Below are 26,218 nucleotides of genomic sequence, written 5' to 3'. Positions count from 1 at the left end.
GGCCACCTCATTTGAACTCTAGACTTCTCTTAGGTCTGCCTCGAATGTTCTTTTAACAAAAATAAAATAAAATGAAATAAAATAAAATAAAAGAACCAAAACAAGAACAACAAATAAAACCCAAAGGAAGTGGAAGGAAGGAAATGAAGATCAGACCGGAAATAAATGACACAGAATCTAAAAAAATACAGAGGATCAATGACCCAAGAGCTGGTTCTTTGAAAAGGTAATCAAGAAATGGAAGTGGAGAGGTAACAACGGACACCCAAGATATACAAAGTATTGTAAGAAAATACTATGAAGATCTGTATGCCAAAATATTGGACAATCTAGGTTGGGGGGGGGGGGGGATTGATGCTTTTCATCTCACTCCCTTCCTGTCTGTCCCTATCAGTCTGTCTCTGACTCTCACCCTAAAAAAGAAAAAAGATAAGAAAGAAATGTAAGTTACTACATGCTTTCTCACTATAACATCTCAGAACATATACGACTGTATCCAGAGCACCTAGTCAAGTGTCTGCTATGTAGTAGGGAGGTTTGAGAAATGTGCTGAATGATTACATAAATATAACTTTACTACATTTTAAATTATATCTTTAGTCTCAATGTGGAATTACAAAGTAGGAGCATTTTTTATGGCTTTAAAATACTGTTTCAAAAAGACCATACCAATTTTCAGTGCCATTGTCAACATAAGCAGCATTTACAAAAAAAAAAAAAACGGTTTACATCTTCTCAAAATGATGACATCTATTTGACCGGTGAGATAACGTATTATTTTACTTCACATGATAGTCAAAAACAATCTCTACAAGGTAGGTATTATTAAAATTTCCATCTGACTGATGAGAAAAGAGAAATTTAGAAATCTTACCCCAGATCAAACAGGGAGTGACGGCAGGAATGCTGTGCAAATCCAGGTCCAGCCTGGCAACCTCTATGCTGACTGCTCTATCAAAACCTTGCTAAATTAACAGGCAAAGAACTGAACCTTGCTATTTTAACTGTACTGAGACTTTTTTCTATATCCCAAGGGGAAATATTTTTCTGATTTAACTGTTCGAATCCCTTCCAAGTTTCTGAACTGGAATTTTTACTACTTTCCCTGTAAGTTATATTTACTCTTTAAATCAAACTTCTTTATGCTGAAAACTATACCACTATTACCATAGCCAAAGAAAGCAAGAATCTCTCTGGTAGTGACATCAAATTGTTGGCTTAACCTGAGTTTAGAAGCAATAAAAATTTCTAAGTCTCCTTCCCAACTGCTTCTGAAAAGTCATATATTTCCCATCCCACATTTGATTTTCTAGCCAGAAATGCAAAATGTCAGTTCCTAACCATTATCACAATGTGTTTGCACTAATTTTTAATGCTATTGACTTCTATTTCACTTCTAGAAACAGGGATAGCAGAGATACCTTACTGACTGCTGCAGACCTTGGCTCTGGGTGTGGAAATGCCAAGACGGTGTTGGGTAACCTTGGCTCTGACACATGCTATTCCTAGGTCCTCGGTGTACAGCCTATTAGCAGTGCGGACTGGTTCCATCAAATACTTTGAGTTTTCAAAACCACTTGATCTGGAAGCCCTGGATCTGGAATCTCAATCCCTCAAAGAGAATGGTTTTACACAGAATATTAACTGGTTTCCAAAGTCAGTAGCCAATCTAGTATATATATATTTTGACCCATAAAAATAACAATCCCATCCTCTCCTCATTCCTATCTGTTTAGGTTTCCCTGAGCAAGTAAACAAGCTACAAGAAGAATAGGCATGTGCAACTTAAATGACATAAAAACGGATCTCCCTAACCACAAACCTCACACAAAAAAATGCAACTTACTTTCTGAAGGGACCATTTCGAAGATCTTCAATGTAGTTCTGTCTTTCTATGCAATGACCCCGGCATCTACTGAATACTGAGGAGTGGAAGAACTGTTAGACATAACTACAAAAAGCACTTCTCTCCCAGAGAAAGCAGATCAGAGCTGAAATCCACTGTCTATCTATTAAGTCTGTTCTAGATCAATTATTTCAGATACATCCCAACATAGTGTTTTGCCTAAAGATAATTTCATATCAGAAGAAATAAATTACAAACTTTTCTTTTCTTCCAGAAATTGAGAATTTCATCTACATTTCTACCTCAACTTCTACAAAAAGGAAAGAACATCTATAACCCTCATACTTACATTCAATTGCAACATCTGGCCTCATGCCTTCTACATCAATCAAATATCTAACAAAACAACATAACTTGAGTCATTTATATACTTAAAAAAGCAACTTTTTCAGAAAATGTCTAATTTCACTTACCAATATAGTATAAAAATCTTAAGAAAATATTAGCACATCTAATCCGATAATTAAAGATAATTAAGAATGATATACCATGCTCACAAAAAGGCTTTGTTCCAAGGATGAAAGAAACTTTAAAATCTATTAATAAAATTTCTTACATTAATGTAACAATTTAATAAATAAAAGAGAAGAAAATACCAAACAGAATTCGCAGATGTTAAAAATGTACTTGATAAAATCCAAGTAATTTTTAAAATCAAAATATGAGCATATTTACCAGGAAATGAACATATAGCAAAAGAGAAATTAAGGAAAATATTAATAGCATCCCTAAAAAATATTATTTAACCAAGTGATGGGTCAGAAGATTACGAGTCACCATTACTTCATTTTTCCTTACATTCATTTTCAACCCACCACAAATCTTAACAATAACATCACTTAAAAAGCTCTAGAATGTCCAGATCTTTCTCCCAAAATGAACACCACACCAGGACCAAACCACCATTAGGTTCAATGTCCACAAAAGCCTCCTAACTTGTCTACGTGCTTTCTCCCTGTGCCTCTGAGGTGTATTCTCCACATAGTACAAAATAGATAGGTTGAGAATGCAAATGATCATGTTCTACATTAACCCTCAATGAAAAAAGATCAATGATTTTCTATTACTCTTTTTTTTTTCTTATTTTTTTTTTTTCCTGTATTTTTCTGAAGCTGGAAACGGGGAGAGACAGTCAGACAGACTACCGCATGCGCCGGACCGGGATCCACCCGGCACGCCCACCAGGGGGGAAGCTCTGCCCACCAGGGGGCGATGCTCTGCCCCTCCGGGGCTTGGCTCTGCAGTGACCAGAGCCACTCTAGCACCTGGGGCAGAGGCCAAGGAGCCATCCCCAGCGCCCGGGCCATCTTTGCTCCAATGGAGCCTTGGCTGCAGGAGGGCAAGAGAGAGACAGAGAGGAAGGAGGGGGGGGTAGAGAAGGAAATCGGCGCTTCTCCTATATGCCCTGGCCAGGAATCGAACCCGTGTCCCCTGCACGCCAGGCTGACGCTCTACCGCTGAGCCAACCGGCCAGGGCCTCTATTACTCTTAAGATAAAGTAAAAAACCTTAAGTATAAGCCTGCATGATCTAGATCCTACCCATATTTCCAGTTCTATTTCAATGCCATACTTCCACCATGGCCTAGCCTTCCTAGCCAGACCCCGTTATAGGGTCTTACTTTTCCTTATACCCATAATTCTTTCCCCAATGCCCCTGTCTTCTTAATATCTACTATTCCTTCAGATAGCAAATCAAACCTCCCCACAAAAAGCTTCTCTAATCTTCACAGAGAGGTCAAATCTTCCCCATTAATATGCATCTTCATACCATGTTCCCCTCCACCTTGGCACTTGTCAAAGTTTAATTCTATATGCATTTCTGTGATTCGTGAATAGCTATTCTCTCTAGACTGTTAGATTCCTAAAGGGCCGGTCAAGTGTATTTGCTCACAAACTAACAAGTGTTTTGGCTAGCACCCTGCACTGTGCTTACAACAACAAATTCTCAATAAATATTTTCTGAATAAACAAACACAAATCAGTATACTGTAGCAACAACCACAAAAAATAATATGAACATCAGGTTTTTCATTAAGAATTTCCCTCTTGCCTGACCAGGTAGTGGCACAGTGCTGGAAGAATGGCCTGGGATGCTGAGGACCCAAGTTCAAAACTCCAAGGTCGCTGGCTTAAGCGCGAGCTCATCCAGCTTGAGTGCAGGATCACCAGCTTGATCAAGGCCGGCTTGAGTACAAAATCACAGACATGAACCCATGGTCACTGGCTTGAGCAAGGGGTCACTAACTCGACTGTAGCCCCCTGGTCAAGGCAGATATGAGAAAGCCATCAATAACAACTAAGGTGCCACAACTATAAGTTGATGCTTCTCATCTCTTTCCCTTCCTGTCTGTCTGTCCTTGACTGTGTCTCTCTCTCACCAAAAAAATAAATAAATAATAATTCTGTCTCAGTGAAAAATTAGCTGAGACAATAGCATATGTAGTTGAAAATGTTCATAGAATAATGTTCATTAATTTAATGGGTTTTTTGTTTTTTTTTTTGATTTTTCTGAAGCTAGAAACTGGGAGAGACAGACTCCCGCATGTGCCCGCCCGGGATCCACCCGGCACGCCCACCAGGGGGTGACGCTCTGCCCACCAGGAGGCGATGCTCTGCCCCTCCGGGGCGTTGCTCTGTTGCGACCAGAGCCACTCTAGCGCCTGGAGCAGAGGCCAAGGAGCCATCCCCAGCGCCCAGGCCATCTTTGCTCCAATGGAGCCTCGCTGCGGGAGGGGAAGAGAGAGACAGAAAGGAAGGAGAGGGGGAGGGGTGGAGAAGAAGATGGGCACTTCTCCTGTGTGCCCTGGCTGGGAATCGAACCCGGGACCCCTTGCACGCCAGGCCGACGCTCTACCACTGAGCCAACCGGACAGGGCCTAATTTAATGTTTTATAATATCAAAATCTTCTGATTTTATCTTCATCAGTAAACAAAGGAATAATGCAGCCTTTTAAATATGCACTAATATATATGCATTTTTAAAGTCTGAAAAAATATGCTCTAAATTACTACTGGTGATAATTTGTGGGTGGTGGGCAATATTGCTTTCTACTCCATACATTTATATAATGATTGCACTTTTTGCAACTAATTGATATCAGTAATTAAACAAAACTTAGATGTGATCTGCCTGTAGTGGTTACAACTCACCTGCACATGAGGTAGCCAGTCCTGTTTAAACCATGGGTGCAGTGGACACCAATAAGTCTGTCTATAAAACAGAGAATGTAGAATTAAATAATTGAAGCACATACCCTAGAAAAAGTTATATAATTTTCAGAGTAACATTTACGAGTTACCAAACCACAACTGCAATGTAAAAATAAATAAGTCTGAAGAGAACAGTGTTTTCTTAGGAACATACTATAAAGAATCATCTAATAGGAAATCAAAATTCATTGTCTCTGGGAAATTTTGCATAGTCTTCAATTAGATGCAATAGTGGAACTTACAAAAGGCCTGCTCAGATACTTATATTAAAATAAAACTCTACTTTCCAAAAGCAAAAATAAATAAAATAAATAAAACTCTACTGATAAAAACTCATTTGTCTCATCAGTAACTGATGGTATCTAGAAAAAGGGAATTAAAACAACAACAAGCTGTAAGAAGAATGAAATTGAAATTCTCTCTCCCTTCCTGTCTGTTCCTGTCTTTCTCAGTAAAAAAAATAAATAAAAAGACAGTTTCTGTAGTATTGCTGAGTTCCCAAGACACGTCCATAACTTCCCTCATTTTCTGCCCATCACCTGCCATGGCTTCATGATCCCTGTGAGGTACACCCTCCCATAAACAGCCCTGGTGGTAGTTTACAATGAAAAAGCAAGACTTGGAGATATAAGCGCAGGCTACGCAGCAGGCAAACTGAACAACACAAGAATCACTTCTAAGGCTTTTAACCACTATGCCATAGGATTTATTAGCCCATCATTTTTTTTTTTTTTTTTGTATTTTTCTGAAGTTGGAAACAGGGAGGCAGTAAGATAGACTCCTGCATGCACCCGACCAGAATCCACCCAGCATGCCCACCAAGGGGTGATGCTCTGCCCATCTGCGGCATTGCTCTGTTGCAACCAGGGCCATTCTAGCGCCTGAGGCAGAGGCCATGGAGCCATTCTCAGCGCCCAGGCCAACTTTGCTCCAATGGAGCCTTAGCTGCAGGATGGAAAGAGAGAGACAGAGAGGAAGGAGAGGGGGAGGGGTGGAAAAGCAGATGGGCACTTCTCCTGTGTGCCCTGGCTGGGAATTGAACCCGGGACTCCCGCACGCCAGTCCGATGCTCTAGCACTGAGCAAACCGGCCAGGGCAGCCCATTATTTTTTAAATTATGTGAGAAATTACAAACAATAGCGAGAGACTGATTTCTGCAAAATATGTTCCTGTGAGTAGGTGCTGTCTGGTAGAAAGATACTCAGCATCTCCGGTCTGGATTACTACTTCCCCACTTTAATCTCTTCTGATTCATGATCCTCCATATGGAAGATGTCATCTTTCTAAGATAGACACCTGGATGTGTTTTTCCCTTGTTAAAAGAATAAAACCCAAATGCAAAGCATAGCATTTAGACTCTTAATAAACAGATATCAATCTGCCTTTCCAACTAAACTGGAAGTCCACAATGATTTGAACTATGAATTACAAGGACCTACATGAGCCACCTCCCTCCTGGCCCTTGCCATCATCTCTGATCCCATTTTGTATTTCTCTGATCTCACTCACTCTCCCCATTCCAATGACACTGGCATCCTTGCTATTCCTCAAACATGCCAAGGAGAGTCGAGCCTCAGGGACTTTGCACTCCCTATTCCCTCTGCTTTAGAACACTACCTACCCTGTCTTCCCCAGATATCCAATGGCTTGGTTCCTTCCTTCCATTAAGGTGCTGCTAAATGATATCTTAATAGATCAATTCCTGGTCATCTGCCACATTGTCTCACCTCTTTATTCTGTTCTGTTATTCTCCAGAACTCTTAACACCACCTGACATTCCACACATTCACTCGTTTATTTGTCTCTCTGCCACTATGATATGAAATATAAAAGGACAAGAAGAACTTTTTTCTGTTCCTATCTCCTAGAACAGTGATGTCACCTTTGAGGGCATTATATAAACATTTGTTGAAAAGGAATACATGAATTCTGTGCCCTTTCACACTCCCCTCGGTGGCACCAGAGACTGACCCTCCACGACACAAGCTCAAGCCCTGTGCTTTGTACCTGTTCCCAATACCTGAGCTGTCCTTTCCTCAATTTGGTCAAATCCTGTTCCCTGCAGCGCAGCCCAAACACTGACTCCTCAGTAAGGCCTTCCTCAATCTCTCCTCTAAATTCCCAGTGCACTTAATTTATTCTTTTATTATAATTAACTCACTGACTCATAGTTACTGCTTATTTATGTTCCTAGATAAACGTCCATTTCTAATGAACAAATATTGTTATTCACCTCTAAATACACATACCCTAATAATAGGCCCCAAAAGCTCTCAAGTGTTTATTCAATCAATTTATTATCTTATTCTACCAGTTCTAGGGAGTGGATTGTGTAGGGTTGTCCTCTTCTTCAGTGAGCCTGGCACCTGTGGGAGGGACTTACAGCACAGGTAGCAAGTGCATCATAAGAGGTGTTTATAACCTCCCTTACTCGTACCCAAAGTACACAGAGAAAACATTTTAAGTATAATACATATAATGACAGTGCAACTTCACTAATCCACTCCGTTTAGTTCTGCTATTAGCGATCTGTTTCACTCCGATCCTTTGTCTTCTGTTTTCTCTTTTATACACTCTAAAACACTAAGATTCTAAACTTTCCTTCCACACACTCACCTCACCTCTTAAGCAATAAATAAAAAAACCGAAAAACTTATTTTAGTTTCTTATATATTTCCTATCCAAGTATTTAAAAAAAGAGATGAGCCAGTTCCGTTCGTGTTTCTCACTGAACTCTCCTTCCAAACAAAATTGTTTATTTGTAGCAATAACAAAATAAACACTTTATTACCACAACCTGCTATGTCCGCATCATCAGATACAACAAGCCTAATATAGAAAATATTAAAAATCCACAGTCCCACTAAAAATGCATGCCAAAGTGCAGGTAAGAAAGATAACCAACTCACCATTATCTTCATTTTCCTTCAAGAAGCCCTTAACAGCACATATGAATTTAGAAATAGTGTCACCATCAGGCACCTGATGACTGACTGTATAAATGTTTAAGTAAGGAACAGTTTCTGGTAAGTTCTATGAAGCAAAGCCATAAATATGTATATTATTAATTTGCAGAAAAAGAATTAAAAATTAATTAAATTAGCCAGAATATAAACCAAGAGAATATAAGAAATTTCATGTCAGTAATTCTGATAAAAGATCCATTTTTCCCAAAGCTGCTTCAACCAGGAAGTGTCACTTAATTTCTATTAAATTGACAGAATGGATACTAAATAGATATACGAAGCTGAAAGCAAAATTCATGTGAATGAATGCACATGTAACTAAAAACTGTATAAATAATTCTACTTAATATTTTACATTTCAAGGTCCATAAGGCAGCTGTGTTATAAGTATAATACAGTCAGAAGAATTAGGGTTTCCATTGTGAGACACAGCAAACTTCAGGCACTGGTGAGAACTGCTATTCTTTCAGAAAGAGGCAGCCAGTTATGTCTCCATGGAAGAACACATTATCACCTACAAAACTGTCCTGCAAAAAGGAAAACAATCAAGACTGATTCTAATCAAGCCTAGAGGACGAACTTCCAATGTACAATAAAAGGACTGAAAATAGGTTACAACACGTGGGGATGCAATCATCAAAATCTTATGAACAAATTACCTTATTTCTTCAAAAAATAAAAGAGAAATTAAGAGATTCATGGAGGGAAGACCTATAGATTAAATAAGACTTCAGAGACATGACAACCAAATGCAAAGTGTGGACCTTATTTGGATCTAATTCAAACTCTTAAAAACAATTTTAAATAAGATTTAAAGACAACTGCAAATCTGCATGCTGACAGAATATTTAATATTAAAGAATGATAATAAGATATAAGTTCTATGTTTTAAGAATACACCCTAAAAATAAACAGGTAAAATGATATAACTGATATCTGGGGTCCATTTCAAAATAATATGGGATGGGTGACACAGGGAGAAGTACAGTGCATAGACGAAACAAGGAATCAGCTGGTAACTATTAAAGCTGGATGAGTTTATGGCTGTTCAACAAAACCCAGACTATTATGTCCACTTGTATTTTTACCTGAGTGTGAATAAGGTAAATTTAATAGTTTATTAATTGAATTTATTGGGATGACATTGCTACACAAACCACACAGGTTCCAAGTGAAACCTCAGTAAAACTCCACTTTCCTCTGCCCAAGCAGTCTCTTTCAGTCCCCTTCGCCCCCGCCCTTTGCCCAACTCCACTAAGCCCACACCACCCTCCTCTGGCTAACACCCACTCTTGTCACATAGACAACAGTATGGATATAGGTTTTTTGGCTAATTCCTTCACTTTCTTCTACTTCTATGCATGTTTAAAACTTAGGATGATTGTTTAAAAACAAGAAGACACTGTGAAAAACAAGCTGGCAGTTTCTCAAAGGTTAAACATAGAATTACCATATGGTCTGGCCCTGGTGGGTTGGATCAGTGGTAGAGTGTTGGCCTGGCGTGCGGAAGTCCCGGGTTCGATTCCCGGCCAGGGCACACAGGAGAGGCCCCCATCTGCTCCACCCCTCCCCCTCTCCTTCCTCTCTGTCTCTCTCTTCCCCTCCCGCAGCCAAGGCTCCATTGGTGCAAAGATGGCCCGGGCGCTGGGGATGGCTCCGTGGCCTCTGCCTCAGGCGCTAGAGTGGCTCTGGTCGCGGCAGAGCATCGCCCCCTGGTGGGCATGCAGGGTGGATCCCGGTCAGGCACATGCGGTTGGGAGTCTGTCTGAATGCCTCCCCGTTTCCAGCTTCAGAAAAAAAAAAATAATAATAATAATAATTCATGACTTTAATCTCATTTTCAGACAGCAATTAAGAATGTTTAATTAAAGAAACCACTTGGTTCTCTCTTTCAGTTGTCACATGGGACAGAAGGCCTGGATTCACCTTAGCATAAGGTGTTAATTAGTTACTATGAATTATGACAGTACAAGAAGGTTCTTTTCAATTAAGATTTTCATTTACCTCTGGTTTGTAATAGCGGTGTGTATATGTTAAATCAATAATCAGTCCAACCTCTTCATTCTATTGGCAGATTCGGTTAAAAAGTTCCAAGGCGGGCCCTGGCCAGTTGGCTCAGTGGCAGAGCATCGGCCTCGTGTGCAGGAGTCCCAGGTTCAATTCCGGGCCAGGGCACACAGGAGAAGCGCCCATCTGCTTCTCCACCCCTCCCCCTCTCCTTCCTCTCTGTCTCTCTCTTCCCCTCCTGCAGCCAAGGCTCTATTGGAGCAAAGGTGGCCCGGGTGCTGAGGATGGCTTCATGGTCTCTGCCTCAGGTGCTAGAATGCCTCTGGTTGCAACACAGCAACGCCCCAGATGGGCAGAGCATCGCCCCCTGGTGGGCATACCAGGTAGATCCCGATCAGGCGCATGTGGGAGTCTGTCTGACTGCCTCCCAGTTTCCGACTTCAGAAAAATACAGGGAAAAAAAAAAAGTTCCAAGGGGGAAAAGCATTCTTTTGGAGCAAATTTCCAAACAGAACTCCGTCAGAAAGAATGAAATATGAAACCGCGAAGCTGTGCTTAAAATTCTGTATTATGGAGGGAGAAAAAGATGGCAGCGGAGTAGGCGGACGCCCAGACACCCAGCTCTCACCACCAAACTGGAATACAAATCAATTTAGGAAAAATCAGCATGAAAAACCAACTCTGAACTGCAAGAACAGCTTTCCAAAACCAAGGAGCAAAGAAGAAGCCACAAAAAACCTGGTAGGGTGTAAAGCCAGGAGCCCGGGCCAAGGCCACTATCACAGCAGCCTTCTGGCCCATGCAGGTTCACATTGGATTTGGACAGTCGGTAAAGAAACAGTGGAGCCAAAAAATGATGGGCCATGGTCTTTAATTCTAGCTTGCACCTGGCGGGCAAGTAAAAATACACACTGGGCTCCAAAACCCAGTCACATTCAGTGCTCACAAAGCTACTGACTTATCCGAGTTTCCTAGAATAAAAGGTTTCTAGCTCACCAGACTTATTCACCTCTGTTCCCCATCTCCTTCCTTATCCCAGATACAAACTCTACACAAACTGGCATCTCACTCAGCACTCCGCCATCATGGCTGCTTCTCCTGGCCTCCTCCACGTGGCCTTTCTCTGCTCTCCTCTGCTCTCTCTTCTAATGATAATCTCCCAGGAACCAAGAACCCCCATTTTATATTGTAGCTTCACAACCTCTAATCCAATATACAAAATAGGGAAGTCTCTAATACAGTCATGTCTCTGAGGCATGATTGGATTGTACCACCCCACATCAAAAAAGGGTGGGAAAGGCTTACTCCCAAAACCAAGCCCTAGGCTACAAGGATTCTCAACACACATTAATATCACCTGGGCGACGGCCTCCATCTTTAACAAAGTGAGCATAATACATTTTATCTGCCCTATATAAGGAGCACCTGAATCTCCCCTGCTTACAGAAACGGGGGGGGGGGGGGTGAGGCTGAGAGCCCAGAGGGGATCTCACACAGGGAAAAGAGCAGAAAGTACTGCTCACAGCCACTTGCCTGGCGACCAGGGAGCAAGGTGTGTTGAAAAGACCAGCTTATGTCCCAAGTGGAAAGGACAGGGAGAGGGACAGACTGTGAGGGGCTAAGGAATGCAGGAAACAAACTAAAAAAGCTGACTCATCCGTGCTGGAGGCGGCCATAGCTGGGGGAGGGACTGAACCTTTCACAAAACAGAGCTGACGTGCTTCCGATCAGAGATCTCCGGACATCTATCCAGCTCCAATCAGCGCAACAAGACATAGCTGAAAACAAGAAGTGGGGAGGAGGGGCAGTAACTCAGGTCTCCATGGAGATCTAGGATACACCTCCACCAACTGAAGCTGAGAAAACACCCTGCCCCCAGTGAGATTATCTGGCTAAAGAGGCCTTCAGAGTCTCAGGTTACACCCATTGCATTCCTGGATACAGTTTCAAGGAAGCCCCCTGCTGAGATCAGTAAACAAGACTATCACCTGTTAAGAAAACAAACAAATCAAGACTTCAAAGCTGCCCAAATCAGAAAGTGGATTACAGATAACAGCTGATACCAACCCAAGAAGACCTAGAAATAACACAACTGAAAACTGGAGGCAGACAACACCAAACTTAGACTCAACCAACACTACAAATAAAACACCCAAAAACATAATGAGAAGATAAAGAAGTGCAATCCAAATGAAACCACAAGAGACACCTTCAGGAGATGAACTGAGTGATATGGATATAATCAAACTTCCAGATGCAGAGTTCAAAATAATGATTGTAAGGATGCTTAGGGATCTTAGAACAACAATAGATGGTCATTATGAACACCTAAATAAAGAAATAGCAAGTATAAAAAAGAATCAGTCGGAGATGACAAATACAATATCAGAAATAAAGACCATAATGGAAGGAATTAAAAACAGGATAGATCGGTGTTTCCCAACGTGCGTACCATGCCCCAAGGTGGGGCAATTCAATAGTTAAGGGAGGCAATTTGAAAATGGCCTCGACATGACTTTAACTCTTTCGCCCTGGACCATTTAAGTGCAATGCTAGATATCGGTGCCAAATTTAACAAAAAATGCAATTCTTAAATAATTGTGGTAAATAATTATTAAGTATAATTTCGTTAGACGAGACCAAAATATCAACTGGGTGATTGGCGTCATCAAGTAAACTTCGTCCTGGGTTCACCGTGGAGCGTGCTGTCTGCAGCGGGGAACCCCAACGTTTTAAAAACTCGCTAAACAACGCAGTTATTCTCACCTAATTGGCCCATCACAACTTCTGTAGTGTTTCACATCATTCAGTTGGTGTTAATTTGAAATAAGTGTCAGTCAAAACTGTTGTAAAAGCTCGTTGATTTAATAAATATACATATATATATTGTATAGATATAATTGGTATTTGATTTTTATCAATATTAAACTCTTTATTAAGTACTACTTGCATCGGGGCTAAAAAGCAATAATATTTTATAAATATTATTGGGGCTATAATAGTGCATGCATGACAATTTTAATTTTAGAAGCATAACTTTCCAGAAAATTTTGTCAAGTGGAAAAAATATAGATACCTTTTGATTTGCATTGGTAGTGTAGTAAATGTGTTATATACATTTAAATAAATATGAATTTTTAGTATATGTTTACTCTATGTCACATTGAATATATTTTAACACATTTTAATATTAGTTTTTAATTGATCTTATTTTTATTATAGCCCATAGTAAAATGGTGCAAGAAAAAAACTCGTCAATATTTGGAGGAATATTTAAAATTTGGGTTCATGCCCGCTGTTCATGATGAGCGGATTCCTTTTTGTCTTTTATGCCAGCAATGCTTGACCAACGAATCAATGAAACGAGGTCATCTTGAGGCGCATTTGAAGGCGAAACATAGTGCTCATATTAATTCAGATTTGAGTTACTTTAAAACTTTAAAGAAAAATTTTGAAAAAAGAACATTAAAGTCTCTATTTTCTGCTCATACTTCAACTAATAATCGTGTTCTTGAGGCTAGTTATCAAATTTCTTTATTCTTTGCTAAAACTGGAGAAAATCACACTATAGGAGTGAATTTAATAAAACCGTCAATATCAGCATTTCTTAAAACGGTTCTTGAAAAAGATGACAAAGATGTAAAAGCTATGCCACTTAGTAACAATTCTGTTAGCAGAAGAATAGATGAAATGAGTGAGGATACTGAAAAACAACTTATTGAAAAGCTGAAAACAAGAAAATTCTCCTTGCAAATGGATGAATCAACTTTGAGAGACAGTGAGGCAGTATTGAAAACTTATGTAAGATATATTGATAAAGGACATTTTGCTGAAGAAATGTTGTTCTGTCAAAGATTAGAAAGCACCACTACCTCCAAAGATATATATAATAACCTAAAAAACTACTTAGATGTCAATGATATACAATGAAAAATATAACATCTTGTGCTGCAGATGGTGCTCCCAATATGATGGGCAAGAAAAATGGCTGCTTAAAATTGATGAAAGATGCGAATCCAGAAATGATTCTTGTGCATTGTGTTATTCATAGGGAAAACTTGGTAGCTAAAAACATCTCGCCTGTTCTGAATGAAGTATTACATACAGTAATAAAGTGTGCTAATGCTATTAAAGCTAGTGCCAAATGTGAGCGTCTTTTCAAGCTATTTTGTGAAGAACAAAATGAAGACAATGTGAGACTTTTACTTCATACTGAAGTCAGATGGCTATCTAAAGGAAACTGTTTGAAAAGATTTATGGAACTGTTTGACACTCTTAGTGATTTTTTAAGCGACAAACCTGAAATGAAGTATCTGTTAACAATAGATGGTAAAGCATTTGTGAGTTATTTAGCCGATATCTTTGAAAAACTAAATATTATATTAAATAAGCAACTTCAAGGAACAAATAAAACTCTTGTCGATGTAAAAGCAAAGATATTTGGTTTCATTACCAATATTGAGTTATGTCAGAAACATATTAACAACAAAAACTTTAAACAGTTTCATTGGCTCCAAAAATGTGAAGTAACTGATACCGCTTTACTTGTTATTGTCAATCATTTGAATATTCTATCGGCTGATTTAAAAGAAAGATTTTCTGATTTAAAACAAATTGATTTCCCAACATGGATGATGCAGCCAATGTTAGTGGATTTGTCTGATATATCAAATATGCAGTATCAAGAAGAACTTGCAGAATTGCAAAATGATGAGTCAGTTAAAGCTTTATTTAATATCAAAGGAGCGATGGCATGGCTTTGTGAGGAAACAAATCAAATACCCAAATTCAACCAAATGTGCAAGAAAACTATTGCTACCGTTTCCGTGGATTTAGTGCTGTAAATGATTTACTGGAAAAAAAAGAAATCGGCTGGATATAACACAACGTGGAGACTTGAGACTAAAGCTAACCAAATTGGAACCTAATATAAAATCTCTGTGCAGCAAGCATCAAGCGCAAGGATCACACTAAATGAAAATAATAAATTAATATAGAAAAATCTGTATTAAAATTATTTGGAATTTAAATTTCTGTTTTTCATTATATGTTTTGAAATTTTACTTACAGTGTTTTCTTAACAATTTCATAGTGATTTCTTCCTAGAACCTATCATTTATGTTTATTAAGTGAACAAATCAATTTTTTAATGTTAAAAATTATGTATGTTCCATAGGGGGGGACATAAAAATTTTAGAAAGGTTAAGGTGGGGCATGGCACAAAAAAGGTTGGGAAACACTGGGATAGATAGAGCTGAGGATTAAATCAGCGAATTAGAGGACAACTGGAATGAAGGCATGAAAGCAGAGAAGAAAAGAGAAAAGAGACTCAAAAAGTCAGAGGAAACTCTTAGAGAGCTCTGTGACAACATGAAGAGAAATACCATCCGCATCATAGGGGTTCCTGAAGAAGAAGAAAAAGAACAAGGGATAGCAGGCATCCCCAAACTACGACCCGCGGGCCGCATGTAGCTGCCTGAGGCCATTTATACAGCCCCCTGCAGCACTTCCGGAAGGAGCACCTCCTTCATTGGTGGTCAGTGAGAGGAGCACTTTATGTGGCGGCCCTCCAAGGGTCTGAGGGACAGTGAACTGGACCCCTGTGTAAAAAGTTTGGGGACCCCTGGAGAGATTTTTTCAATCATAATATAGCTGAAAACTTCCCTAAATTAATGCAAGAGAAACTCTCACAAGTCCAAGAAGCACAGAGAACTCCATCAAAGAGAAACCCAAAGAAACCTGCACCAAGACACATCATAATTAAAATACCAAAGCTAAGCGATAAAGAGAAAATATTAAAAGCTGCAAGAGAAAAAAAAAGTTATCACCTACAAAGGAGCCCCCATAAGGATGACATCCAACTTCTCAACAGAAACACTTGAGGCCAGAAGGGAATGGCAAGAAATATTCAATGTAATGCAGAACAAGAACCTACAACCAAGACTACTTTATCCAGCAAGGCTATCGTTTAAAATCGAAGGAGAAATAAAAAGCTTCCCAGACAAAAAACAACTCAAGGAATTCATTACAACCAAACCAATGCTGCAGGAAATGTTAAGGGGCCTGTTGTAAACAGATCAAAGTGGGAAAAGAATATAGCAAAAAAGAAATACAACTTTAAAGAAGAAAATGCAATAAACAACTACGTATCAATAATAACCTTAAATGTAAATGGATTAAATGATCCAATCAAAAGACATAGGGTAGCTGCGTGGATAAGAAAACAGGACCCATACATATGCTGTCTACAAGAGACACACCTTAGAAGAAAAGATACAAATAGTGTGAAGGTAAAAGGATGGAAAAAAACATTTCATGCAAACGGAAATGAAAAAAAAGCTGGGGTAGCAATACTTATATCAGACAAAGTGGACTTTAAAACAAAGGATATAGTAAGAGATAAAGAAGGCCACTACATAATGATAAAGGGAGTAATCCAACAGGAAGATATAACCTTTATAAATATCTATGCACCTAATATAGGAGCACCCAAATATATAAAGCAGACTTTGATGGTTTTAAAGGGCGAGATCAACAGCAATACTATAATAGTAGGGGATTTCAATACCCCACTAACATCACTAGATAGATCCTCAAGAAAGAAAATTAACAAAGAAACAGCAGACTTATTGGAAACACTAGATCAACTCGATTTAATAGATATCTTCAGAACCTTTCACCCTAAAGCAGCAGAATATACATTCTTTTCAAGTGCTCATGGTACATTCTCTAGGATAGATCACATGTTAGGGCACAAAAGTGCTCTCAACAAATTTAAGAAGACTGAAATCATATCAAGCACTTTCTCCGATCACAACGGCATGAAACTAGAAATGAACCACAACAGAAAAGCTCAAAAATTCTCAAACACATGGAAACTAAATAGCAGGTTGTTAAATAATGAATGGATTAAGAATGAGATCAAAGAAGAAATAAAAAAATTCCTAGAAATGAATGACAATGAGCATACAACAACTCAAAATTTATGGGACATAGCGAAAGCAGTGCTGAGAGGGAAGTTCATAGCACTACAGGCACACTTTCAGAAGCTAGAAAAAGCTCAAATAAACAACTGAACCCTGCATCTAAAAGAATTAGAAAAAGAACAGCAAGTAAAGCCCAAATGTAGTAGAAGGAAGGAAATAATAAAGGTCAGAGCAGAAATAAATGACATAGAGGCTAAAGAAACAATACAGAGGATCAATGAAACTAGGAGCTGATTCTTTGAAAAGGTAAACAAGATTGATGAGCCTTTAACTAGACTCACCAAGAAAAAGAGAGAGAGGACTCAAATAAATAAAATTAGAAATGAGAAAGGAGAAATAACCACTGACACAACAGAAATACAAAATATTGTAAGAAAATACTATGAAGAACTGTATGCCCAAAAACTAGACAACCTAGATGAAACGGACAAGTTCCTTGAAACATACAATCTTCCAAAAATCAATCTGGAAGAATCAGAAAACCTAAACAGACCGATTACAACAAATGAGATCGAAACAGTTATCAAAAAACTCCCAACAAAGAAAAGTCTGGGGCCTGATGGCTTCACAACGAAATTCTACCAAATATTCAAAGAAGAACCAACTCCTACCTTCTCAAACTATTTCAAAAAATTCAAGAGGAAGGAAGACTTCCAAGCTCCTTTTATGAGGCGAGCATAATTCGGATTCCAAAACCAGGCAAAGACAACACAAAGAAAGAAAATTATAGGCCAATATCTCTGATGAATATAGATGCTAAAATCCTCAACAAAATATTAGCAAACCGGATCCAACAATATATGGAAAAAATCATACACTATGATCAAATGGGATTTATTCTGGGGAGGCAAGGCTGGTACAATATTCGTAAATCAATCAATGTGATTCATCACATAAACAAAAGTAGGAGAAAAACCATATGATCATTTCAATAGATGCAGAAAAAGCATTTGATAAAATCCAGCACCCATTCATGATCAAAACTCTCAGCAAAGTGGGAATACAGGGAACATACCTCAACATGATAAAAGCCATCTTTAACAAACCCACAGCCAACATCATACTCAATGGGCAAAAATTAAAAGCAATACCCTTAAGATCAGGAACAAGGCAGGGGTGCCCCCTTTCACCACTCTTATTTAACATGGTCCTGGAAGTCCTGGCCACAGCAATCAGACAAGAAGAAGAAATAAAAGGCATTCAAGTTAGAAAAGAAGAAGTAAAACTATCATTATTTGCAGATGATATGATATTGTATAGAGAAAACCCTAAAGTCTCAGTCAAAAAACTACTGGACCTGATAAATGAATTCAGCAAAGTGGCAGGATATAAAATCAATACTCAGAAATCAGAGGCATTTTTATATACCAACAATGAACAGTCAGAAAGAGAAATTAAGGAAACAATCCCCTTCACAATTACAACCAAAAAAATAAGTACCTAGGAGTAAACTTAACCAAGGAGACTACAGACTTATACTTGGAAAATTACAAAGCATTGATAAAAGAAATCAAGGAAGATACAAACAAGTGGAAGCATATACCATGCTCATGATTAGGAAAAATAAACATCATTAAAATGTCTATATTACCCAAAGCAATCTATACATTCAATGCAATACCAATTAAAATACCAATGACATACTTCAAAGATATAGACCACATATTCCAAAAGTTTATATGGAACCAAAAGATAACACGAATAGCCTCAGCAATCTTAAAAAAGAATAATAAAGTGGGAGGTATCACACTTCCTGATATCAAGTTATACTACATGGCCATTGTATTCAAAACAGCCTGGTACTGGCATAAGAACAGGCATATAGATCAATGGAACAGAACAGAGAACCCAGAAATAAAGCCAAAGTTCTATGGACAGCTGATATTTGACAAAGGAGGTAAGAAAATACAATGGAGTAAGGACAGCCTCTTTAACAAATGGTGTTGGGAAAATTGGACAGCTACCTGCAAAAAAAATGAAACTAGATCACCGGCTTACACCACTCACAAAAATAAACTCAAAATGGATAAAAGACTTAAAATGTAGGCCGTGAAACCATAAGCATCTTAGAAGAAAACATAGGCAGTAAGCTCTCGAACATCTCTCGGAGCATTATATTTGCTGATTTATCTCCACGGGGAAGTGAAGTAAAAGACAGGATAAACAAATGGGACTATATCAAACTAAAAAGCTTTTGCACAACTAAAGACAACAAGAACAGAATAAAAAGACAAACTACACAATGGGAGAACATATTTGACAATACATCTGATAAGGGGTTAATAACCAAAATTTATAAAGAACTTGTAAATCTCAACACCAGGAAGACAAACAATCCAATCAAAAAATGGGAAAAAGAGATGAATAGACACTTCTCCAAAGAGGACTTACAGATGGCCAATAGGCATATGAAAAAATGCTCAACATCACTAATCATTAGAGAAATGCAAATGAAAACCACAATGAGATATCACCTCATACCAGTTAGAATGGCGCTCATCAACAAAACAACACAGAATAAGTGCTGGCGAGGATGTGAAGAAAAGGGAACCCTCCTTCACTGCTAGTTGGAATGCAGACTGGTGCAGCCACTGTGGAAAACAGTATGGAGATTCCTCAAAAAACTGAAAAATCGAACTGCCTTTTGACCCAGCTATCCCACTTTTAGGAATATACCCCAAGGACACCATAGAATGTCTCCAAAAGGAGAAATGCACCCCCCCCCCCTTTGTGGCAGCATTGTTCACAATAGAGAAGATCTGGAAACAGCCCAAGTGTCCGTCAGAGGACAAGCGGATTAAAAAGCTTTGGTTCATATATACTATGGAATACTACTCAGCCATAAGAAATGATGACATCGGATCACTTACAATAACATGGATGTGTAAGGTAGGTGGATAGAGGGATGGTCACGTAGGAACTCAGACCCGCCCACTTTGGCTAGGACAGCCCACAATCAAGCCCGCCAAAGGAAGCTTCCCAGGAACCATTTGGAAAGAAGCGATTGTCTGCCAGCCAGTGAAATTTCACCACGTCATAGTAGCTCCACTTCCCTAGAGGGACCCTTTAAATATCTCCCACGCGGTTTAATCTGTGCAACTTCCCTGACCTCCATTTCTCCTTCATCTTTCTTTCTTGGGGCCAGGGAACCTTGCCGGGTGGGGTGTGCACTCTGTACTCAATAAAGCCGTTTACTTATTCCACACTTTGCGGCTCCGGCCCCATTCCTTCCTTCTCGGCGGGGAAAAATACCTTACAGGATGGACCTTGATAACATTATACGGAGTGAAATAAGTAAATCAGAAAAAAAACTAAGAACTATATGAATCCATACATAGAAGGGACATAAAAATGAGACTCAGAGACATGAACAAGAATGTGATGGCAACAGGGGTGGGGGGTGGGGGTAGGGTGGATGGGGTGAAGAAGGAGAGAGGGGTTTGGGGAGGGGAGGGGCACAAAGAAAACCAAATAGAAGGTGACAGAAGACAATTTAACTTTGGGGGAGGGGTATACAGCACAATCAAATGTCAAAATAATCTAGAGATGTTTTCTCTCAACATATGTACCCTGATTTATCAATGTCACTGCATTAAATTTAATAAATAAATTTTAAAGAAAGAAAAAAAAATCCTGTATTATGTAAATAATTCATTTAGTCAAGCCCTATGATGCTGACATAGAATAAGTTTCAAGGGAAAGTTTTTACTTTCCTGGAACTTACAAGCAATATTTCAATTCTTTTATCCAGAGAGACTAAAGCAAAGAAAATAAGCTCCTGTTATACTGATTTCTGTGTTTGTTTCATGTAGGTCTCCCAATGAAGACTGTAAACTCCCAGAAGGCAGGGACTTCCAACTGAAGTGCCTATAAACAGGCACACATAAATACTGATTAAATATGTGTGTACACACACACACACACACACACACACACAAGGAATGGCTTTTATTGCTAAATGTTCTTTAGGTATTTGGCTTATTTGTGTCCTCTGCTATATTGATCTTATTAGTTATTTCAGAGCCAACAACATATATAAATTTTAATGAATACAGTCGTTTTCAGAGCACTTTTAGGTTCACAATAAAACTGAACAGAAAGTACACAGTTCTCACTCATACCCTCTTTCATTCACCTCACAGCCGTCCAAACGCAAACATTCCATACCAGGGTGGTACATCTCTTAGAATCAATGAACCAACTATGACACATCATTGTCAATTAAAGTCCATAGTTTACATTGAGCCACTCTTTTTATTGTAACTCTTGGGATTGACCTATTTCTACTGACATGTACTTACCCTTACAGCATCGTACAGAATAGTTTCACTACCCTCAAATTTCCTGCACTCCAGCAACACCTTTTTTGTGTGTGACAGAGACAGAGACACAGAAGGACTGATAGGGACAGACAGGAAGGGAGAGAGCTGAGAAGCATCAATTCTTCATTACAGCTCCTTAGTCTCCTTAGTTGTTCATTGATTGATTTCTCCTATGTGCCTTTGATGGGGGGGGGGGGGCTGCAGCAGAGCTAGTGACTTCTTGCTCAAACCAGCGACCTTGGGCTTTAAGCCATGATCTTTGAGCTCAGCCAGCAACTTTGGGGTCATGTCTATGATCCCATCCTCAAGCCAGCAACCACACGCTCAAGCCGAATGAGCCTGCACTCAAGCTGGGGGGGGGGTCTTAAACCTGGGTCCCCTGGGTCCCATTCTGACGCTCTATCCACTGCGCCACCACCTGTTCAGGCTCCAGCAACATTTACAATCAGGCTTAATTCCTACTAGGGCTCCATGACATCCTTCCAATATTATTATTATTTTTCAGAATTTTCCTGGCTATTTAGGTTTGTTTTTGTATATGATTTAGAATCAGATTATTTAAGATGATTTTAAGTTTTAGAATTAAGTTAAAAAGACTTAACAGGTTTATGATGTCGAGTCTTCTAAAGCAGTTGTCCCCACCCCTGAGCCTCAAACCGGTATTGGTCCGTGGGCCATTTGGTATCGGTCTGCAGAGAAAGAATAAATAACTTATATTATTTCCATTTTATTTATTTTAAGTCTGAACGATGTTTTATTTTAAAAAAAATGACCAGATTCCCTCTGTTACATCCGTCTAAGACTTATTCTTAACACTTGTCTCGGTCACGTGATACATTTATCCCTCCCACCCTAAAGGCTGGTTCGTGAAAATATTTTCTGACATTAAACTGGTCCATGGCCCAAAAAAGGTTGAGGACCAATGTTCTAAAGAATATTGTAAAAGCTTTAAAGAGTAAATTAATTACTACAGGGTATAAAATCTCCCTAGTCAGTTTCTTTAAAGATTTGGAGCCGATGGATCAATGGTCATCCCTAGCTACCTGAACAGTAACTAATTTTTGATAACTAAGTCACAGGCTTTTAGAAAAGCCTTCCTTGATAAACCCTGTTATTATTTCCCCCCCCTTTTTTTTAAAGGTTTTTTTTTTTAATTTATTCATTTTTAGAGAGGAGAAAGACAGAGAAGGAGAGAGAGGAGAGAGAGGAGGGAGAAGCTGGAAGCATCAACTCCCATATGTGCCTTGACCAGGCAAGCCCAGGGTTTCGAACCGGCAATCTCAGCATTTCCAGGTCGACGCTTTATCCACTGCGCCACCACAGGTCAGGCTATTTCCCCCTTTTCAATTCCTGGAGATTTTATTGTCACGGCATTTTTTGATACTTAACATATTCTAGTTTCTATATCAGTGTGCTTAAGAAGGGTCTGTCAAGTAGTGAGGTGACTCCATTGACTTCCACAAAACACACAGGAACCAATGTCACATGTCACTTTCACACAGGGATAATCCATCTCCCTAATTCTGCAGGAACAGGTACTATACTGGGAGTGGTTATACAGCTCTGTGGTGTCTAATGGGTCTTAAACCATCCTAACACTGAATAAAATCACTTAAGTATCAGAGCTAAAAGAGGCTGTTTATAATGATATCATTGTAAGGTCGGTGGATAATGGGAAAGGTCAGACCAGCAAACTTTGGCTAGGACCGCCTACAACCAAGTGGGCCAAAAGAAACTTCCCAGGAACCCTTTGGAAAATAGCCACCGTCTGCCAGCCAGTGAGATTTCACTACGTAATATTAACACGACCATCCTAGGAACTCTTTAAATATCTCTCACATGGGTCACTCCTTGTGACTTCTCTGGCCTCCATCTTTCTGCGGGGCTAGGGAACCTCGCCGGGCGGGATGCACACTCTGTACTCAATAAAGCCTTTTATCACACTTTGGGGCTCCGGCCCCTTCCTTCTTTCTCGGCAGGGAAAAATACCTTACAATCATCATACAGGAAAGATCTGTATGATGGAGGAAAGCAAACTAAAGAGTCTTCCTATTTTCTCTCTTGCTGATATACTTTCAGGCAAGGAGCTGAACAGAGGCCTTTGTAAAATCCCAGGAATCCACTTCTAGAGGCCACTGAGTAGGGACTCAAAGAGTTAGAAAAACTGCACAGACATAGGAAGAATATAGGAGAAAACTCACAGGAACTGCAAATGTGGCTGGAAAGTCATTGATTCATTCATTCATTCATTCAACAAAGATTTGTTAAATACTTATTATATGTCAAACACTATGCTTGGTGTTGGTGGATGTAAGAAATGTATATTTTTTGTGTGACAGAGACAGAGAGGGACAGATAGGAACAGAAAGACAAGAAGGGAGAGAAATGGGAAGCATCAATTCTTCATTGCAGCACCGTAGTTGTCTAGCACCTTAGCTGTCCATTGATTGCTTTCTCGTATGTGCCTTGACCAGGGGGCTACAGCAGACTGAGTAACCCCTTGCTCAAGCCAGTGACCTTGGGCTCAAGCTGGCGAGCCCTGTTCAAACCAGATGAGCCCATGCTCAAGCTGGCGACCTTGGGGTTTCAAACCTGGGTCCTTTGCGGCCCAGTCCAATGTTCCATCCACTGCACCACCGCATGGTCAGGCAATACATTTTGTTAACAAAACTGTTAGCCTGTCTCTCTGCACAGACTGCAGACTCCTTAAACCCCTCTTCTCTTTGCATTTTGCTACTTCACTTATTCAACCCGCCTAGAAACCTGTACTTTCCTTCTTCCTGTTTCCCCACCTTGAAAACAGATAACAGGCAACAAAACAGTGCAAAGGCCTCAACAAATAAGGCAGACCTCCTGTATCCCTGGTAGAATCAACACGGTAATGAACACGAAGGTGCCTTTAATACATACCTGTGGACTGAAATAGCTTAAATTCAATTCTTCCACTCTGCTATTGATTTTTAGTCCTCTTACAACTCATACCCCCAAACTGATCAGTAGGAATATTCGAGTTTATAATTGAAAAGAAAACCTGATAGAAAACTTCCCTTAAAATGCTAAAAGTTACAGTGAACATTAGTATTTGAGCTGACTTCTGTCAGATGAGTCAGAATTAACTAAGGTTAATCCAGTCTATCTGAAGTGTAGCAAGGGTGAGCAAAAGTAGCACAAGTTGGGGCTGGGAAAGCCAACTGGACTCGAGACAGCACAGAGTCTTAAAGGCTCTGGTAAAGAGTTTGTTTTCATTCTTCAAGCACCGTGTTCCAGTGACGTTTATGAGCAATGTTCCAATTTCCCATTCCATCATTTCTTACGTGAAGAATGGATTAGAAGGAAACAAGAGTAGGCAGATATCCGCACACTACTTAGGACTTAACAGCAATGGATCCTGCAAGTTCAGTTTTAGGATACCGACAGAGAACAGCTGAAAGGCTCAAAACGGTTTCAGGAGAGAAAATGAAGGAAACTTAAATGAGGTATCAGGTGGAGGAAAGCAAGGCCTCAAGGAATAAAGCAGCGTTCTCTGCACATATGAGCCGTCTCAACACTAATCATTTGAACCCACAGAAGAAGAGCTCTCAAATGAGGCCCGTCACAATGCACACTACGCCCCGTGATTTCTGTAGACAATACCAACCATTTCGGTTAAAATTTCAGCGATACCGGTCGGTTTTTTCACTCAAACTTGCACTCAATAATCACATTTTATGCGCAAATATAACACAGCTTTCGGCATTCGAGGGGGCTTTGTTTTGGGGAAATAAGAGGTGTCCTCAACACTGGCAGACCCACGAATGAAGAAGCAGCCTCTCCCCATTGTATCCGAGGGGCAACCGCCCGAACCCCGCTCTTGAAAGCGTGGGAGGCCTCAGCGCCGCGGGTGGGGCAGCGCCTCCCAGGGACCGCGGGGCCCGAGGATTGCGCGTGGCCGCCACGGCGACAGGCAGGGGTCACAGGAGGGGAAGCCCCGGCACAGGAGCTACGAGCTGGAAGGGCCACGCCCAGGGGTCAAGGGCGTTACCTTTCGGGGATGTGGGTTCCGCCCTCTTCTTCTTGGCCGAGGACTGTCCACAGAAGACGCGCCCCTGGCTCCAGCCCCCACGGGATCCACGTTGTTGGCTCATGTGGGACCAGAGAAACCGCCCACCCAAGCCAAGAGAGCCCTGTCCAGTCCAACAACCCCGGAGCCGACCCCAAGCTCCTACACAGAAACCCACAGAGCTCGCACTGGCTCCTTATAAATGCGCAAGCGCCTCCGCCGGGTTCATGACGTCATCAGGTGGGCGGACTAAATAGCTTGATTAGTAGACAGGGCTCACTAGGGTGCCCGCCTCAGCCCGGGGCAGGTAGCACAGGTGGATGAGTTCCTTTAAGCACCCTTCAGATACCCGACACTACAGCAGGCAGAATGGAAAGTTAAGTCTCACCTGACCAGTGGTGGCGCAGGGATGAAGTGTCAATATGGAAATGCTGAGGTTGCTGGATCAAAACCCTGGACTTGCCTGGTAAAGGCACATATGGAAGTTGATACTTTCAGCTCCTCGCCTCTTCTCTCTCTCTCTCTCTCTCTCTCTCTACCCCCCTCTCTGAAATGTATAAATAAAATCTTTAAAAAAAAAAAAAAGGAAAGTTACGCTCCACTCCCCAGTTCCTGTGTGGTCCTTACAGATAATTTCCAAGTGCTTATATTCATATTCATTGTATAGTGCATATAAATATTTATTTGTACAACTACGGATATTCTCTCTTTTATATAAAACCCCATACTGCACATAGTCTAGTATGTGCCTCAGAACAGCACAGCTCGTAATCCCGAGTCT

General features: G+C 40.1%; 1 non-coding gene and 1 pseudogene across 1 annotated transcript; one reads left to right on the top strand and one right to left on the bottom strand.

Moving 5' to 3' along the window:
- Positions 1-408: 408 nt before the first annotated feature.
- LOC136398478 (RNA/RNP complex-1-interacting phosphatase-like) lies at positions 409-24,705 on the bottom strand (annotated as a pseudogene).
- On the top strand, positions 10,183-10,258 carry TRNAT-CGU (transfer RNA threonine (anticodon CGU)). Its single transcript has one exon. It is a non-coding gene; the product is annotated as a tRNA-Thr (tRNA).
- Positions 24,706-26,218: the final 1,513 nt, after the last annotated feature.

Source organism: Saccopteryx leptura, chromosome 3 (assembly GCF_036850995.1).
Source record: "Saccopteryx leptura isolate mSacLep1 chromosome 3, mSacLep1_pri_phased_curated, whole genome shotgun sequence".
Lineage (NCBI taxonomy): Eukaryota > Metazoa > Chordata > Mammalia > Chiroptera > Emballonuridae > Saccopteryx > Saccopteryx leptura.
This window is presented reverse-complemented; position numbering and strand designations above follow the sequence as displayed.